General features: G+C 44.0%; 1 protein-coding gene across 1 annotated transcript in view; it reads right to left on the bottom strand.

The window, feature by feature from the left end:
• The window catches only part of PEBP4 (phosphatidylethanolamine binding protein 4), a 190,104-nt gene extending 171,599 nt beyond the window's left edge, over positions 1 to 18,505 (bottom strand). The window contains exon 1 of the mRNA XM_063445506.1: positions 18,431 to 18,505. The gene's annotated coding sequence lies outside the window, so the exon portion shown is untranslated. The remainder of the gene's footprint in view (positions 1 to 18,430) is intronic.
• Between the last annotated feature and the right edge of the window lie 782 nt (positions 18,506 to 19,287).

The raw sequence follows: 19,287 nt of genomic DNA, 5'->3' as shown, positions 1-19,287 counted from the left end.
GAATTCATCTTATGACCAAATCGTAAGAACGGGACGGTAAGTGAGGAGTGCCTGTATAGTGCCAGCAAATTCCGTAGCGCCATACAATGGGTGACTAACCAACACGTAATTGTAACCAAACAAGTTGACACACAGGAACAGAGTGGTTGAGGGCACTGCTCAATGAGCTAACATGCTAGAGGGAAAGGGGTATAATAACACAAAGGGTATAAGTAGGGGTAATGAAGTAGGTTGCTAGAAAAGTATTCACTGAGGGCTCAGTAGGTTATTTTCGACAGTTGCAGGAGAGGAGTAATGTTGGGGGATGAAATCCTGCTAACAGTTTAATTGATACGCAAACCGTTTTCCTGGCACTGCAGGTACCCTCTCCCTCCCACCCCCCATCCCAAGTTGCTGAAGGGGTTAAAACCCCTTTCAGTGACTTACCTGTTTCCAGCGCCAATGTCCCTCGGCGCTAGGTCAGGGTCCACCCATGATTCTCCCCCGCAGACATCATCTGGCAGACGCACGCGCATTAGACCTCCCCATAGGAAAGCATTGAAAAATGCTTTGAATTAGGGATGCACCGAAATGAAAATTCTGTGCCGAAACCGAAAATTCAGGAAAATTCAGGAAACTACTTTTTTTCCCCTAATGATTTTAAAAATGTTTTTTCCCTATAATTTTTTAATATTAGACTTTTTAATGAATTTAATTAATCGAATATGAAAAACGTCCCTTCTCTTTTAGTGGTGTCCCCCCCGCTTAATGTTCTTTTCTCCCCTCCCATGTTCCAGTGTTCTTCCCCCCGCTCCTGTCCCATATTGTGCTTTCCCCCCTCCCCTGTCCCATATTGTGATTTCCCCCCTCCCCTGTCCCATATTGTGATTTCCCCCCTCCCCTGTCCCATATTGTGATTTCCCCCCTCCCCTGTCCCATATTGTGATTTCCCCTCTCACCTGTCCCATATTGTGATTTCCCCTCTCACCTGTCCCATATTGTGCTTTCCCCTCTCCCCTGTCCCATATTGTGCTTTCCCCTCTCCCCTGTCCCATATTGTGCTTTCCCCTCTCCCCTGTCCCATAGTGTTCTTTCCACCCTCCTCTGTCCCATAGTGTTCTTTCCACCCTCCCCGGTCCCATAGTGTTCTTTCCCCTCTCGCCTGTCCCATAGTGTTCTTTCCACCCCGTCCCAAAATTTTCTTTTTTAATTTCGGCAAATTTGACCCGTTTTCGGCCGAAACAGGATAGGCCCATATTGTTCTTCACCCCTCTCCCCTGTCCCATATTGTTCTTCACCCCTCTCCCCTGTCCCATATTGTTCTTCACCCCTCTCCCCTGTCCCATATTGTTCTTCACCCCTCTCCCCTGTCCCATATTGTTCCTCACCCCTCTCCCCTGTCCCATATTGTTCTTCACCCCTCTCCCCTGTCCCATATTGTTCTTCACCCCTCTCCCCTGTCCCATATTGTTCTTCACCCCTCTCCCCTGTCCCATATTGTTCTTCACCCCTCTCCCCTGTCCCATATTGTTCTTCACCCCTCTCCCCTGTCCCATATTGTTCTTCACCCCTCTCCCCTGTCCCATATTGTTCTTCACCCCTCTCCCCTATCCCATATTGTTCTTCACCCCTCTCCCCTGTCCCATATTGTTCTTCACCCCTCTCCCCTGTCCCATATTGTTCTTCACCCCTCTCCCCTGTCCCATATTGTTCTTCACCCCTCTCCCCTGCCCCATATTGTTCTTCACCCCTCTCCCCTGCCCCATATTGTTCTTCACCCCTCTCCCCTGTCCCATATTGTTCTTCACCCCTCTCCCCTGTCCCACAGTGTTCTTTCCCCTCTCCCCTGTCCCACAGTGTTCTTTCCCCTCTCCCCTGTCCCACAGTGTTCTTTCCCCTCTCCCCTGTCCCACAGTGTTCTTTCCACCCCCTCCCCCTGTCCCATAGTTTTCTTTCCACCCTCCCTTCTCCCATAGTGTTCTTTCCCCTCTCCTCTGTCCCATAGTGTTCTTTCCGCCCCGTCCCAATATATTTTTTTTAATTTCGGCAAATTTGACCAGTTTTCGGCCGAAACAGGGATTTCAGCTACGCTGGAGGTCCTCACATAGCGTGAGGATGTCCAGCGACGTTATAGCACACTATTCATGTGCTATAAACACGGAAGTGCCCTCTAGTGGCTGTCTAGTAGACAGCCACTAGAGGAGGAGTTAACCCTGCAAGGTAATTAATGCAGTTTATGAAATCCAATGGCAGAAGTGGTCTAGGTCCCTGGAGTGTCCCTTTAACTTGTAAGATAGACTATTGGCTGTTTCTACGATGTCCTCCATGTCTAAAAATAGCTACTTCTTCCCATCACCTTAACCTGGGAGAAGAAGGAATTACATACTGTGGCATTACTAGATTCTGGGGCAGCAGACAATTTATAAATCTAACCTTTGCCACTAGTCATTTTATTCCTTTACGGGCAAGAACTACACATTAAGGCCATTGATGGTAGACCACTTCAGATACCTGTGATTTCACACAAAACTATAGTGTTACAAATGAAGGTAGGGGTTTTGCATAAAGAAATAATTGTAATGCAAGCAATTTCTTCTCCAGCTGTTTTAGGAGTCCCCTGGTTAAAAAAAAAATTAAAAATAAACCATAATCCCACTATTGACTGGGGAAAAGGAGATATTACATCTTGGAGTAAGGGATGTCTTTAGGGGTGTGTTACTAAAGTAAAACACATTCTCCTCACTAAGGTCCCTAATATGCCACCCCTGTCTACAGAGATACCTGAACCATACCTGGAAATTAAAGAAGTCATTGCCAAGGGAAAAGCTGAGCTGACAAGGGAAAAGCTAACTCTATGATTGCGCCATTGACCCAATACCTGGTACTAAGCCACAAAGAGATACGGTATATCTGCTTTCTGCTAAGGAAATTTAATGTTAAAGGAATATATAAAGGAGAACTTGAAAAGGGGGTTTATTAGAAGGTCTTTATCACCAGCAGAGGCAGGATTTTTATTTGTGTCCAAAAAAAGAATGCAACCTCAGACCTTGTATAGACCAGACAATCTGGTCAGATTTCGTAAAGGGGACGAATGGAAGACAGCCTTTAACACCCGATACACTACGAGTAATGCCTTTTGGGCTATATAATGCACCTGCTGTCTTCCAAGATCTAATAACTGATGTGTTAAAGATACTTTCAAGAGATATCAAGAGACACCTTGAAATCTTCCAAGGACAGAGAAACACATCATTAACACATAAAAAGGTACTGACTCGATTGTTACAAAATGGGTTATACTTAAAGCGGCACTGTCATGGCCGAATCCTTTTTTTTTTTTAACCCCCCCTCCCGCCACCACTACATCTAATTGACCCCCTAGTCACCCCCAAATGCCCCTGAGCCCCCTATATTACCTATTTTTTATTCTTTATTTTCTGCCCCGACCTATATTCAGGGCGCCGCCATTTTTATGTGGGTAGAGGAAGACCCTGTGGGACACGTCATCTGCCCACACTAGATAGCACTGAGATTCCCGCACATGCCCAGTTAAACACTTGGACATGCGAACGGGAATTTCATCTATTCATTCATTCGTCAGAAAGACGAATGAATGAATGGAAATATCAGACGAACAAACTAACTGTAACGAATATATACCCCAACACGCAGGATTCAACTTAACAAAAGACAACACAGAGGAGAGATACGTCTACCGGACCTTAGAATGGCCGGACTCGACGTATATGAGAGGAGTACAGAGTCAGGAACGATCCGAGGTCAAGGGCACAGAGAGACAGCGTAAACTAGGACTAGCCCGGGTCTGGTACACAGTAAACAGCAAGCCGGCAAACAGAACAGATAAGGATAAAGAGATAACGTAGTCAGAAACAAAGCCAAGGTCAATCCGAAGGAACACAACAAGCGCTAAAGGGAACTGCAACAGGATTGGCTCCTGTCATATCCATACCCCCAAAAGGGAAGTGTATGGGGAGTGTGGCACGACAGGGGCCAATGGGAGCCTTTTGACAATTTAGGCTCCCACTGTCTCTTTAAAAGCGCACCCGATACCCGCGGCGCGCTCTTAGATTCAGGCGGGACACGTGACTGTTTCTCGCGGTCACTGCCCGTCTTCCTAGTGAAGCCGTCGGATGAGCCGTGCGCGGCTTGTGCAGCAGGACCGCGCACGGCTCGAAGAGAGGCCCGCGACTGGCCCCTGGATAAGGTAAGTAACGCTACACTAACACTGTATCAGTGTTCGTTCAGTTTATTACCAGGAGGGAGGTACCGGCGCGCAGCTCCCTCCTTGTAATAGGTAAAGATAGAAGCAGCAGGGAGCTGTGCTCCCCGCCACTTCCTAAGCCCCCCCCCCCCCCATGTCCTCCCTCACTCTATGGGGGTCAATATGACCCCCATAATAGCATAAGGGAGATTAAAATCTCCCCAATGCCACTGTCTACTAAACAGTGAGCAGCCTGTGGCCTAAATAACAATAAGGGGGGGAGGGATCTACAAGCCCCTAGTCACCCCCCCCACATAAAACTATCCCCTACCTACATAAAAAAACCTGAGCGCCCCCCAAAAAAATCCAGACGAAAAAGAAAAAACCTGACGCTCAAAAAATTAATCCATCTTCACCCATGGAGGGCTCCGCGAAGACATAACTCTGCTTATAAAGCCTTGCCCCGCCCAGCAATTAGGCTAAGAATACTCTGATTGGTTGGTTTAAGCCAATCAGAGTGCTCTGACATTTTACACAGCGTTGGAAAATTCCAAAGAACTTTCCCACGCTGTGTGAAATGACAGAGAGCACTCTGATTGGTGGGCTTGGAATCTACCCAATCACAGGGCTCTGTGTCCTTTTACACAGCGTGGGAAAATTCCAAAGAACTTTCCCACGCTGTGTAAAATGACACAGAGCACTCTGATTGGGTGGCTTGAAATCCATCCAATCACAGTGCTCTGTGTCATTTTACACAGCGTGGGAAAGTTCTTTGGAATTTTCCCACGCTGTGTAAAGTGACAAAGAGCACTCTGATTGGCTTAAACCAACCAGAGTGTTCTTAGCCTAATTGCAGGGTGGGGCAAGGCTTTATAAGCCTTGCCCCACCCTGCAGAGCTCAGTCTGCGCAGAGCCCTCGCCGGGTGAAGATGGATTATTTTTTTAGCATCGGGTTTTTTTATTTCATTTTAAGTTCGACGGGTATGATGGCTTTTTATTTGGCCTTTTTTGGGGCTGATAAATTAAGATTTTAGAAAAAAGAAGACGTCAAATGGTAAGTTAAATTTTTCTTTACAGGTTAGTTATTTTATTCCCCCCCTCACTATTTTTAGGGTGATGGGGGTAGGTAGGGGATAGTTTTATTTGGGTGGGGGTGACTAGGGGCTTGGGACCCCTAGTCACCTTGATTGTGGGGGGGGGGGGATTTTCATTTAGGGCCCCCACCCGCCGCTCAGGGGTGGGGGCGACAGTAGGTCCCCCCTTATTGTTTTTTTTAGGACCCCCACCCACCGCTCAGATGTGGGGGCTGGGGGGGAGGACAGTAGGTCCCCCCCCCCCTTATTTTTTTTTTTAGGGCCCCCACCCACCGCTCAGGGGTGGGGGTGGACAGTAGATCCCCCCCACCATTCTTATATAGGGCCCCTACCCACCGCTCAGGGGTGGGGGCCGGGGGGGGGGGAGGGAAGGACAGTAGGTCCCCCACCATTCTTATATAGGGCCCACACCCACCGCTCAGGGGTGGGGGCCGGGGGGGAGGACAGTAGGTCCACTCCACCCCCCCCCCCCACCATTCTTATATAGGGCCCACACCCGCCGCACAGGGGTGGGGGCCAGGGGGGTGGACAATAGGTCCCCCCCATTGTGATTTATGGCCCCCACCCACCGTGCAGGGGGAGGACAGTAGGCCCCCCCCTCATTGTCATTTAGGGCCCCCACCCGTTGCCCATGGGTGGAGGCCGGGGGGGAGGACAGTAGGTCCCCCCCCCTAATTGTTATTAAGGGGGCCCCCACCCGCCGCAGAGGGGTGGGGGCCAGACAATCGGTCCCCCCCATTGTGATTTATGGCCCCCACCCACCGCGCAGGGGGAGGACAGTAGGACTAATCGCGGTATAGTGAGTAGGAGCATATTATTTACTAATACTAAGTAATCTTTACTTAGTATTAGTAAAGTTGGCTGAAAGACCAATTTAGGTCTTTCAGCCTTTTGGAAGATAACTCTCTGATACCGTGGGAATTAGGGAGTTATCTACTAAGCGGCTGCAAGATGCAGCCGTGGCACAAATTGAATCGGAGTTTCATTCATTCAAATGAAATTCCTATACGAACAAAGTGCCGAATTGCGTTCTAAAACAAACGAACATACTGTTCTCATTCAGTTAGAACGAAATTCGGCAATTTTGTCTAAAATGACAGGAAGCATTGAGGGAACACTGAGGAAAGGTAAGAATTATGGGAAAATTGCTCTGACCACTTTGCTCCTCCGCTGGTCAAGCTGAGGAAACCTCGATAAGGCAAAGAGTCCCTACTTTGTCTTATGATTTTAAAGAAAACTAAAGAAGACAGGAAGAAAAGAATAACAGATCCTGAGAGAGGGGGAGAAACGGAAGAGATTAAGGAAAGGTAAGTTCAGCATGACAGTGCCGCTTTAAACTGGAGAAATGCCTTTTTGACCAATCACAAATCAGCTTCCTAGGATACATTATATCAGGAGGTGGTTTTGCTATGGATTCTACTAAACTAGAATCCATACTCAATTGGTCTCTGCCTCATAGAGTTAAGGCAACACCAAGATGTATAAAAATTCCTAATTATTATACACAGGTTATTAAAAGAGTTTTTGTCTATAGTAGCACCTATAGCCAACATGACAAAAAAGGGTGTCATTCCCAAACAATGGACACCTGACGCTTTAAAAGCCTTTGACACCCTAAAAGCATTATATGCATCAGTCCTAATTTTGGTACATCCTGACCCTAACCAATCTTTTTTACTACAGGAAGATGCTTCAAAGACAGAAGTAAGAGTAATACTGGCTCAAAGAAAAAGTCCAGATCAACTATTGTCTCTTTGTAGGTTCTAATCTATAAATAAAAACAAAAACACAACACACACCTGTCAGACACAGAGAAGAGATATCAAATAGGAAAAGTAGGAGACAGGGAAATGCTTGTGATTATTCTGGCAATAAAAGAATGGCGACAACTGTTGGAAATGACCTCCTACCCCATAAAGATCTTATACTGGGGAAGCCAAACAATTATCAGCAAGAGAGGCCCACCGGTCCCTTTTCTGGTTAGATTTAATTATGTGTTAACATAGAGACCTGAGTCAAAAAGCATTAAAGGGATACTATAGTCACCAGAACAACTACAGCTTAATGAATTTGCGCAGTTGAGTAGAATTATTACCTTCAGGCTGTTTGCTGTAAACACTGTCTTTTCAGAGAAAATAGAGTGTTTACATTACAGCCTAGTGATAACTTTACTGGCCACTCCTCAGATAGCTGTTAGAGATCCTTCCTGGGTCATGGTTGCCTAAAATACATCCAAACATTCAGTGTCTCCACCCTCTGCATGCAGACACTGAACTTTCGTCATAGAGATTCATTGTTTCAATTCATCTCTATGAGGAAATGCTAATTGGCCAGGGTTGTGTTTGAATTGTGCTGGCTCTGCCCCTGATCTGTCTATTTGTCAGTCTCAGCCAATCCTATGGGGAAGCATTGTGACTGGATCAGCCTACCACTTCTGCTGATGTCAGCAGGCAGTGGGCAGGTCTAAAGGAAACAGGGACAAAATAAGCAGCTCCAGACTTGAATACAAGTAAGATTTTACTATATTGCTCATTTAAGGCAGATGGCCCTTATGAACCAGATGTAGGTCTTGAAACTGAAGTATCTTCTGTTTTTCCTAAACAGCATATCAGAGTAAATACCAGTATCAAAATCCAGTACCCTATCACTTACTGAAATCTTGGCTAAACAATGTCAAGCCCCCGAACAACCTCTTGATTGTAGAAAGTATGTTCCCCCTAAACACCAGAAAGATATTCTTAGCAGTTTCCATGACAGTAAGATCGCTGGTCATCCTGGCATACATAAGACCTACGCTATAGCTACGGAATTCTTATGGCTGTTCTTACGCAAGTACACCAGAGATTACCTCATACACTTCCTTGTGGTCTGTTGCAACCATTAGACATACTAAACAAGCCTTTGGTTAGGAGAGCAATAGATTATATCGTTGATTTGCCTAGGTCAGAAAAGAAAACTAATATAGCAAGATTTTTTAAAATGGCTCATTTTATTGCCCTAACAAATTTACCCTCATCACCAGAATCGGATGAAATATTTCATAAGTCTTTTGTTTACATGGCATCCAATTTGTTTCCCGATTCTGGAAGGCTTTTTGTACACAGATGGGTACTAACCCCTTAAGACCGCAGCCAAATGTACAAGTTGTGATCCAAAAAAAATGTAAACAAACCACAGAATTTTACTATATGTCTGTTCAACAATAATTTACCTCTTTCATACTAAGTGCACCCACACTTATTATATATCATTTTGTTCAGGGGAAACAGAGCTTTCATTTAATATCAAACATTCACATATGGAAATCCATTTTATATGAATAAAATCTAAAAAACTTGAAAAAATTATGAAATCTTGTTATTTTTCAATTTCAGCATGGCAATTTAACTGTTAATGTCAGAATACTGTTCGGTTTTCCTGCAATAAAACATACATATTTGTATTCAGAAATGTCTCACGAGTAAAACAGTACCCCCCATGTATAAGTTTTATGGGGTTTTGGAAAGTTACAGGGTCAAATATACGGCTTGTCCATTATTTTATTTTCTGCATAGAAATTTGACAGATTGGTTTGAGTGACCTAGGTTGCCTTTGAGACCGTATGGCAGCCCAGAAATGAAAATTACCCCCATCATGGCATACCATTTGAACAAGTAGACATCCCAGGGTATTCAAAATGGGTTATGGCCAGTCTTTTGTAGTAGCCACTTGGGCACAAACCCTAGCCAAAGTTAGCGTTTTTTTGTGTGTTTTTTTTTTTTTTTACATAAAATCTGTACTTTCACTGATAATATTATTGTTAGTATATCGTTTACTGCCCTGAAACACTCTTAGTTCTGTTCAGTATTGTCTCACGAACACCATGGTACCTCCCATGTATAGGTTTTATGGGGTTTTGGAAAGTTTCAGGGTCATATATATGGCTTATCCATTTATGCTTTTTCACCTTGAAATTTGTCAGATTAGTTTGCAGTGTCCAGGCTGCCTTTGAGACCGTATGGCAGCCAAGAAATGAAAATTACCCCCATCATGGCATACCATTTGAAAAAGTAGACATCCCAGGGTATTCAAAATGGGATATGCCCAGTCTTTTGTAGTAGCCACTTGGGCACAAACCCTAGCCAAATTTAGTGTTTTTTTTTTTTTTTTGCATTTTTCACATAAAATCTGTACTTTCACTGATAATATTATTGTTAGTATATAGTTTACTGCCCTGAAACACTCCTAGTTCTGTTCAGTGATGTCTCACGAGAGCCATGGTACCCCCCATGTATAGGTTTTGTGGTGTTTTGGAAAGTTACACGGTCATATATACGGCTTATCCATTTAGGCTTTATTACATTGAAATTTGGCAAAGTGATTTTCTGGGCCTATATCGCATTTGAGAGAGTATGGCAGCCTGGGTAATAACATTTCCACTATGGCATACCATTTTCAAAAGAAGGCAACCCAGAGTATAACAAATGGCATAATTTGAGATGTTTGGTCTAGCCATTTTAACAGAAATGCTGGGCCCATGTAGCGATTTCTACTTTGATTTTTGTCTTTTTAATCAGATAAATAGCATTTTCACTGGAAATGTCATAATACAGATATTAGTTGGTGCACTAGAGACGTGGGATTTTGATTTAACACTGTCTTCTGAATATAACGGTACCCCCACATACTATTATTTCAGATTTTACTGATAAGTCACAGGGCGAAATATATTAGATGCCCTTTCAGCTTGTAAGTTTGCCAATATTATTTTCTGGGCCTATGTAGCTTTTCAGAGAGTATGGCAGCCTGGGTAATAACATTCCCACCGTTATGGCAAACCATTTTCAAAAGTAGGCACCCCAGAGTATAACAAATGGCATAATTTGAGATGTTTGGTCTAGCCATTTTAATAGAAATGCTGGGCCCATGTAGCGATTTCTACTTTGATTTTTGTCTTTTTAATCAGATAAATAGCATTTTCACTGGAAATGTCATAATCCTGATATTAGTGCACTAGAGACTTAGTATTTTGATTTAACACTGTCTTTTGAATATAACAGTACCTACATGTACCATGGTTCCAGGTTTTTATTATATCACATGAATAGAACAGTACTTCACATACACTTTGATCTGAAGGCAGAGAGAGGCAGATAGATCTTTGATATCACATAGAGAGTCACTGTGTGAAAAGTTTGAGAAGTAAAAAAAAAAAAACTATTTTTTGTAACCCTTTCAGTGCTAATCACAGCATTAACCCTGTGATCAGTTTTTTATTTGGAAGTCACATTTCAAGTACTACAAATGTAGTATTTTGAGTTGTTTGGTGTAGCCACTTTAGAATGGCTAGCGTAAACAGGGACAGGCCAAGGTCAGGGGAATCCAGAATTCAGAGTAGTCGGTAAAACAAGCCAATGGATCGGTACAGGCACCTAACAAAGCGTAATCAGGACAAGCCGAGGTCAGAAATCCAGGTAAATCAAGCAAACAAACTGCCAAAGTCCCATACAGAGTGATTCAGAAGTTCAGCTCTGTATGGTAGACTTTGAAACAGTCTGTTATGCAGAGGGCGGGTAGAGATGGGCAGGTTGGACAATAATAACTGGAGTCCTTTCGGACTCCTTTCTTGTAGCAAACACGGCACTTTCTTTGGGGAGCTTTTTTACTAGGGGTGGATGGGATTCGGGAAGGGAAGTGTTTGCCACAAAGTCTTTGGAGATCTCCTGATTCCAAAGTGGGATTGGGGGGCTGGGCAAATAACATACGGGACAAAATGCTTAATGTGAATTCGAGGAAAGGGCAGGGCCTACCTATGACCTCTTTTGTATAGAGGACATAGGCATTGAAAATTGCAATCTGGCTCACGTAGATTGCAATTTTCTTGTACCAGGTCCTAGTTTTTCGGTTCACCAGATAGGGCTGTATGCATTGGTCAGCCAAATCTACTCCCCCCATAAACTTGCTGTAGTCTACAATGCACTTCGGCTTTTCCAGATGCTCAGTGCTACCTCTCACAGACACTGGCACTGTACTTTCGTCATGCATCGTAGACCGCATGTATACATCTTTCCTATCTCTGAAGCGAAGAGCAAGCAACTCATCCTGGCGGAGAGCTGAAGAGGAACCTCTACTGCTTCTGCCTCTTGCCAGGGCTTGGGGGAAACCCCTGCGATTCTTCCTCACTGTGCCACAGGGTAGGGTTTCAAAACAATATACATTAAATAATTCTATACTGGTATAATAATTGTCAACCCATAGCCTATATCCCTTATTCAACAAGGGAAGGATTAGATCCCAAACAATCTTGCCACTTGTACCCACAGAATCAGGGCATCCTGGTGGGTCAAGATGGCTATCCTTCCCCTGGTAAATGCGAAACGCCCATGTGTAACCAGTACAGGATTCACATAATTTATAAAATTTAACGCCATATCGGGACCGCTTCGATGGAATATATTGCTTAAATAGCAGTCGACCTTTAAATTTCATAAGGGACTCGTCAATTGAAATATCTTTATCGGGGACATAATTTTCAGAAAATCTGTCTGACAGGAGTTGAATAAAGGGCCGAATTTTATATAGCCTGTCACACAGTGGGTCGTTTGTAGGGGGACACAGCGAGTTATCATTAAAATGAAGGAATCGCAGCAGTTGCAGGTAGCGATCCCTCAACATAACCTCAGGGAAAAGAGGTGTAGCCAGGATGCGTTGCTTGCTCCAGTAGGACCTGCTACTGGGCTTTTTAACAATACCCATCATTAGGGCTAAAGCCCAAAACCGCTTCATCTCTGCGACATCCGTGGGTCTCCACATATTCCTGCGACCATGATGGGACCCCGGATGTGCAGAGAGATACTGCATAGCAGACAAATTTGATTGCTGAGCCATAAGCTCAAATATATCGTCTGACATAAAGAGCTCAAAAAAACGAATTGGCTCGCAGTCGTCCACTGTTACAGTGATGCCAGGTGTAACAGTGAACGACGGTATTTCTGGGGCCATCATATTTGGAGGCACCCAGTCTCCGCCTGGCATTGGGCTTGCTGAGCGTCCTCTTGTGAGTGGTGGTGGGGCACCATCACTTGAGGTCTCACTCAGAGGCTCAATGTCAGAGGCAGTGATAGTGTCACTGTCTTGCAGAGTGTCACTATCACTGTCTGCCAGAATGGCATACGCCTCCTCGGCTGAGTAGCGACGTGCCATTCTAGGGGGACAAATGAATTAATTTATATACTAAAGTGGGTAATTAATTATCTACCTGCCTAACACCTACTACCCGCCCTCAAAAAATAATACAAATGTACTGAATCACAGTATAGGCAGCTGCAATCAGTACACTGAAAGGGTTATTTTTAGATCTATAAAAATAACCCTAAAAAAAAGTCAGTCTGATCAGAGAGCCCTCTGATCACAGTGATCACTAATACAGTACTGTACAGCAGATATACTGTACAGTATAGTGATCACGGCAGTGGGGAAAGGGTAATGGAGATTTGGGTTGCTGCGACTGATACAAAGGGTAAAAAAAAAAAAATGAGCAAAAATTTTTTTGGATCCAAAAAAAAATAATAAAGAAATACCCTAATCAGGTTGATCACAGTAATATGTGATCAGCACTGAAAGGGTTAAATAAAATATAACATTTTAAAACTTTAAAAAAAAAAAAACTTTGTTTTTCCACAGGAGCTGCAAAACCAACGATCTCTCAGCCTCTCTCTCTCAGATCGAAGTGAGGTGAGGAGAGGGGCAGAGACAATGTGTCAGCCAGTGATCTGAGATCATTGGCTGACACATACTAACAGTGATCACAGTGACTGGCTGTCACTGTGATCACCTCCTACAGATCGCGGTAATTGGACACAGGGGGAGTGCCTGGGTGGTACAGGCATGCCCCCAACCGCGATCTGTAGGGGGCTAATGGCTGCAGTTACATGTGTCAGCCAATAGGCTGACACATAGTAACACTGATCGCACTGACAGGCTATGGCAGCCTGTCAGTGTGATCAGACTGCAGCCTGACAGTGCAGATCACGGTCACTGACCCCAGGGGGGCTGCCTGTGGGGCCAGGCATGTCCCCCGACCACGATCTGCTGAAGGAGAATGCGGCCGGCTCCATGTGTCAGCCGATTTCAAATCGTCTGACACATGGTAAATACCGATCGCAGTGACAGCCTGTCACTGCGATCAGAAGCTGCAGACCGCGGTCCCCAGGCACAGGGGGGCTGCCTGGGGGGCCAGGCATGCCCCCCGACCGCGATCTGCAGCGGCCATGTGAGGGGTAAGACCGCACAGGAAATTCTATGCCATCCTGCGGCGTTTAGAACCGGCCAATTAAGGACGGCATAGAACGTCCTGCGGTCTTAAGGGGTTAAGGACTGAGTCAGTTGTACAAGTTGTGATCAAAACAAAATGTAAATAAAAACTGGAATTTGCACTATATGTCTGTTCAACCGTAATTCACCTCTTTCATATTAAGTGCACCCACACTTATATATATAATTTTGTTCAGGAGAAACAGGGCTTTAATTTCACATGAACTATTCATATATGTAACATAATTAATTATGAATAAAATCTAAAAGAAGTGGGAGAAATTAAGATTTTGTTTAATTTTTTTTAGTTCTCCGTGACATTTTAACTGTGAATGTCATAATACTGTTAGTTTTACTGCAACAGTACCCCCCATGTACAGGTTTTATGGGGTTTTGGAAAGTTACAGGGCCAAATATAGCACAGTTCATTTTTCAGTTTATACACATTGAAATGTGCCAGACTGGTTATGTTGCCTTTGACACTGTATCGTAGCTCAGAAATTAGAATTACCCCCATGAGAGCGTACCATTTGCAAAAATTGACAACCCAGGGTATTCAATATGGGGTGTGTCCAGTCTTTTTTAGTAGCCACTTGGTCACAAACACTGGCCAAAGTTAGCATTTATATTTGTTTGTGTGTAAAAAACAAATATAAACGCTAACTTTGGCTAGTGTTTGTGACTAAGTGTCCACTAAAAAAGACTAAACAATTTGCAATACCTTGGGTTGTCTTCTTTTGCAAATGATATGCCATCATGTGGGTAATACTCATTCCTGGGCTACCATACGCTCTCAAAAGGCAACATAACAAATCTTGCAAATTTCAATGTAAAGAAACGGAAATGCAAACCTTTTATTTGACCATGTAACTTTCAAAAACACTATGAAACCTGTACATGGGGGTACTGTTATACACAGGAGACTATGTTAATCCTGGGGGGGGTATTGTCTTGCTCTACCTTAGATATTCCCAATACTTTCCATGTGTCCTTGTTGAGATCTCTAATATGTAAGTGTGGTGGAATCTCGGTAAAAATAAATTTAGTAGGCCGAGATTACCACGTGGCATGTGTACGTGCATATACTGGTGTATCGGTCGGTTGGTTGCACGTGGCAAAGATACAATCAGTAGTGTACGGAGCATGTGCGAGAATACCGGATGTAGTATTCCACTCCTCCATTGTGCTGGGCAAGCCATGTGGTCAAACAGGAAGTTAGTTCTTGTTCGATTGATTGGGTAAGTGTGTGTGGGTGGAGCTAATTATGGGTGGAGTTACATGCCTATATAAGGAGCCTACACTATTGTCCGGGGCTCAGAACTTGTTGTATTTTGGTGACACTAGTCCCTCTGAGTCCCGTTCGGTGAATCGAATAAAGAATCTCTTCCTTCCTGAAGAAACCTGTGTCCATCTCTCTGTGCTTGGCTTCCGTCAGTTTCTCCGGTATCATTAGTTCACCAGTCAGCTCTCCTTCCTCTGTTAAGGTTGAAGGTCAAGAGGAGTATGAAATACAGTCTATTCTTGATTCACTACATTGTCAGGGAGGTTTCAATACCTGGTTGACTGGAAGGGGTGTGGTCCTGAGGAAAGATTCTTCAGATGTTCCTCATCTTCTTAGGCCATTCCATAAGATTTCCTTCTCATCCTGGTTCCTTCTGCCCAGTGTTTTTTTTTGGGGGGTGGGGTCCTGTCAGGGTACCTTTTGTTGCCCCTTCTGCACAGCCTGGGGACGTCCTGCAAGTAAAAGGGGTCCTTTACCCATAGACGCCGGCCAATGTGACTCCATCTCTTTTCTGACACGTGCGCTTCAACGTCATGGTCCGCCAAAATCGTTCAATTCGGACTTTCTGGGGGTGTAGTTACAAATTTAAGTGCCAGGCTATAGTCAGATCTTTGCCCTGTTGTGGTTCTATATTGTTCCCAAAAGTTGTTTTAAAACTCGTATTGTATTTCTGGGTTTGATTGGGGTAAAAGTTTATTTTAGCATATATTATTATTTGCGGTTTCGTTCAGGTGTATTTTAGCGTATTTCTTTTTTGCATTGCTATTATGGTGGCCGTACAAATATACTAAAAAAAATAAAATAAATCAATTGGTAGCATCTCTGTTAGCATGCCTTCTCCCAGATCCGAACACTGCCATGATGTGGTTAGCTAGGAGGCGTCTACTCGCTAACACAATGGACTGCGGCAAATTGTAATCTGCCGTGCAGTGTAGGGGGCCACTCACTGTGTGCTGGGTATTGCTATCCCTGGACCACGGTAAGCACTCTCACATTGAATACCTACAGTCATAACAGGGGTTGGCCAGGGCCAGGTACGATTGATTCCCAGTAATTTGCTGTATCCCCAGATTACATAAAACAATGTCAGTGCAGCTCACAGTGGGAGATAGTGAGACCATCTCTGGCTTGTCCTCTGTTGTAAACTGCCAGTCCCATAATGCTGAGCCACACACCTGTGCCTTAGACCTGCTGTGACGCTCAGCCAGACATGTTACAGGATGGGCCATAGATCATGCAGTCCATCCATGAAACCTGTATAGTGCCACAACGTTGGCCTCCATGGAATATAGGTACAGCTCATCCCTCTGCCTGGTGGGGATTTAAACATCTGAATACCGGTTTACTATTACACTAATAACGTGAAGTCAGGAGGTTTAATGTTGTGATGCTTATCTAGTTAATCCTTGGGGGGTGGGGTGGAGGGGCAGCCTAAAATTAAATACGTTAAAGGACCACTCTAGGTCCAGCTAGGGTTAACTAATTAGAGCATTTTTTAAAGAAGGTACTTTTTAAAAAAAAATTTTTTTTTGTAGAATATCTTTCAATATATTTTTCAAATAAATATTTTGTATAGATTTATGGATTTTATCCTTTGAAAAGAATAGGTATACTCTCTGCCTTTCTTAGATATGTCTAATATTGATGTTATTTCCAATATTATAGACATAATATACTTAGTGGTGAGAAATCATCATGATAAGAACCATTTAATATATGTTCTATGGTCTGTTCTTGAATGGGGCTAATATCAACGATCTCTTTTTACATGTATTTGTCAGTTACTAATAGTTTGCTCTCTTTTTGTTTATAATGCTCAAATGTGAGCATATTGTGTCAATAATAGAAAAGAATATGGACAATAATATGGACATGAACATTGCCAATACTATGCCCTTCAACAAAATGGGGGCTTGAAGTTTGAAGGATTAAGAAAATCGGGCAAAGATTCCGTTTCACAGGAAATGACATCGAATCCCACGTGATCCGGAAGAAAGTTATCATTGAATAGTGAGGTGAATACGGAACTTTCAGATTCCCGGAAGTGACGTCACACGCATGAACGCACGCACATGCGCGTTGACGTCACTGATAAGGGATAAATTATTTCAGCCGGAGGTCCCTACACTCCCCCACAGAAACGTCCGGGATTGGTTGGAATAGAGTTGGTTTCCTCCAATCCGGACAAAAGGTGGGCAATTTAAACAAGAGGGAAGCAGGAAGAGGTTACCAATTGATAAAGCCGAGAGGAATCGGCGAAACGCGTTTTGGACTGATACCAGTGTTATGTATGTATTTTAAGATTTTAACAATTTGTAGAATAAAAGTTTTAATGTTTAACATACACCTGGTACATCTTCTATCCTGCTAAAGAGGGAAGGAGTCATCCCATTAAAAGGACTCACAGGCTATTACACTCAGAGCCCCAGGTTACAGGCTCTGATCCAGGTGAGAAGCAATCTTCACCTTTATTCGATTTTATACACAATTATCATAAGGATTTCAACACCAGGGCGAGTTTTCCCTGTTTTCTCTTTGCTTTTTTTGAGGAGCATACTGCATTCAAAGTAAAGAATACCCGAATATCTTACATACCCCTAAAAGAAAACAGCTGGGGAGTAAGTGACTATTATTAAGCGCTACGCACTGGCACTGTTGCATATTGTTTATGTATATAGTGCACCTGTTTGATTAGGGTTAACTAATTGTTTTATAAACATAGCAGTTTCAGAGAAACTGCTATGTTTATCAATTAGTTAAGCCTTCCCCTATTTCCTCTAGTGGCTGTCTCATTGACAGCCGCTAGAGGCGCTTGCGTGATTCTCACTGTGAAAATCAGTGAGAGCACGCAAGCGTCCATAGGAAAGCATTATGAATGCTTTCCTATGTGACCGGCTGAATGCGCGCGCAGCTCTTGCCGCGCGTGCGCATTCAGCCGACGGGGAGGAACGGAGGCAGAGAGGAGGAGAGCTCCCCGCCCAGCGCTGGAAAAAGGTAAGTTTTACCCCTTTCCAGAGCCGGGCGGGAGGGGGTCCCTGAGGGTGGGGGCACCCTCAGGGCACTCTAGTGCCAGGAAAACGAGTATGCTTTCCTGGCACTAGAGTGGTCCTTTAAGGTAAAATTGTATTTTAATAATGACCTTTAATAATAAAATACGCCATTTGCTTTGAGTAAAATTGAAAAATAACAAAATACGCTAAAGTACACTTTTACCTTGATTGGCATTTACTGATTATCTACTTTCTACACTCCTTTGACTCAGCTATTATTATTATTAGACCATTTCTGGCTACCCTGACTCTGTTCTTTTGTCACCCTCTCCTCCCGCCCCCCTCAGCCCAGCCGTTTCCCCCTCAGCCCAGCTTGTGACCGGACACGCTTCCCGTCACGGCACCCCGACTCATCCAGTAATTTGAGCATGACCCACGCATGTTTATTTTTCCCCAAACTGTTTGACTACAAGTCCCACAATCCTCTCAGACAGCGCCACACGAGGCTCAGTGCTGCACGCGCTCACAATCTGCGAATCCCCCAACCGTCTAAACCCCTTTCACCTCTTACCAGCTCTCCGCTGTATCCGTCACTCCAACGCTATTTTGACAGTGGCCACGCCTCTCCATGTGGCTGCATTATGACTGGTCGCCTCGAGAGAACAACGGACAAACACCTCTGTGGGATTGGTCCGCTTATCTGCCAGTCACGATTTGTGGGCGGGGAGTTGTCTTGTTGCGCGGCACCTGTTAGCAGCTGTCAGTCAACATAGAGAGCGCGGGGGAGAGGTTGTGGTGATGGTGTTTCCTTTATGTGCCGGATATAAAATATCCAATACCGGGCTATGTCCCTCCCTCTCTCCTCTCTCTTACCCAATAACGGGTATCACTGTATGTGGGGGCTCTGTGTCAGTGAGTGCATAATACTTTTCGATTATACAACGTGCCCCCTGTATGGGCTTTACATACAGTGCTAAATCTTTGGTAACTGGAAGTGATTTTACAATTTTAGGCAAAAATATTTGGAAACTTTACTGAATGTTACGAATTCCTGGATATTTGCCTGGAAGTTGGAAATGACGTTGAATGTCTAGTTATTTGCACCTTGAGGATACCCTGAGTGAGTGAGTTGGGTTACAGTCATACTCTGTATGCGGTGACTGTGGGGGGCTTCGGTTAATGCCGTTAGTGGGATTTCATTTTGCAATGTCGTTAAAGGAAGGCGCCCAGCTCAATACCAGCTACAGCACGCGGTAAGGGGTCCAACCGTTTCAATAGTACTTCAAGTCAGCAACCTGATAAAGACTCCCGCTAGACGGGCGAAACGTGGATGGAATTTATGCTATTGTAATTTACTCGAATCTATTCACCAAATCCAGTGAGTGCTCTCATTTTTTGTTTGATATATATCCATATCCATAATTACAT

This window comes from Pelobates fuscus, chromosome 3 (assembly GCF_036172605.1).
Source record: "Pelobates fuscus isolate aPelFus1 chromosome 3, aPelFus1.pri, whole genome shotgun sequence".
In the NCBI taxonomy this organism is placed as follows: domain Eukaryota; kingdom Metazoa; phylum Chordata; class Amphibia; order Anura; family Pelobatidae; genus Pelobates; species Pelobates fuscus.
The sequence above is the reverse complement of the archived record's forward strand: the minus strand, read 5'-3'. Positions and strand labels throughout refer to the sequence as shown.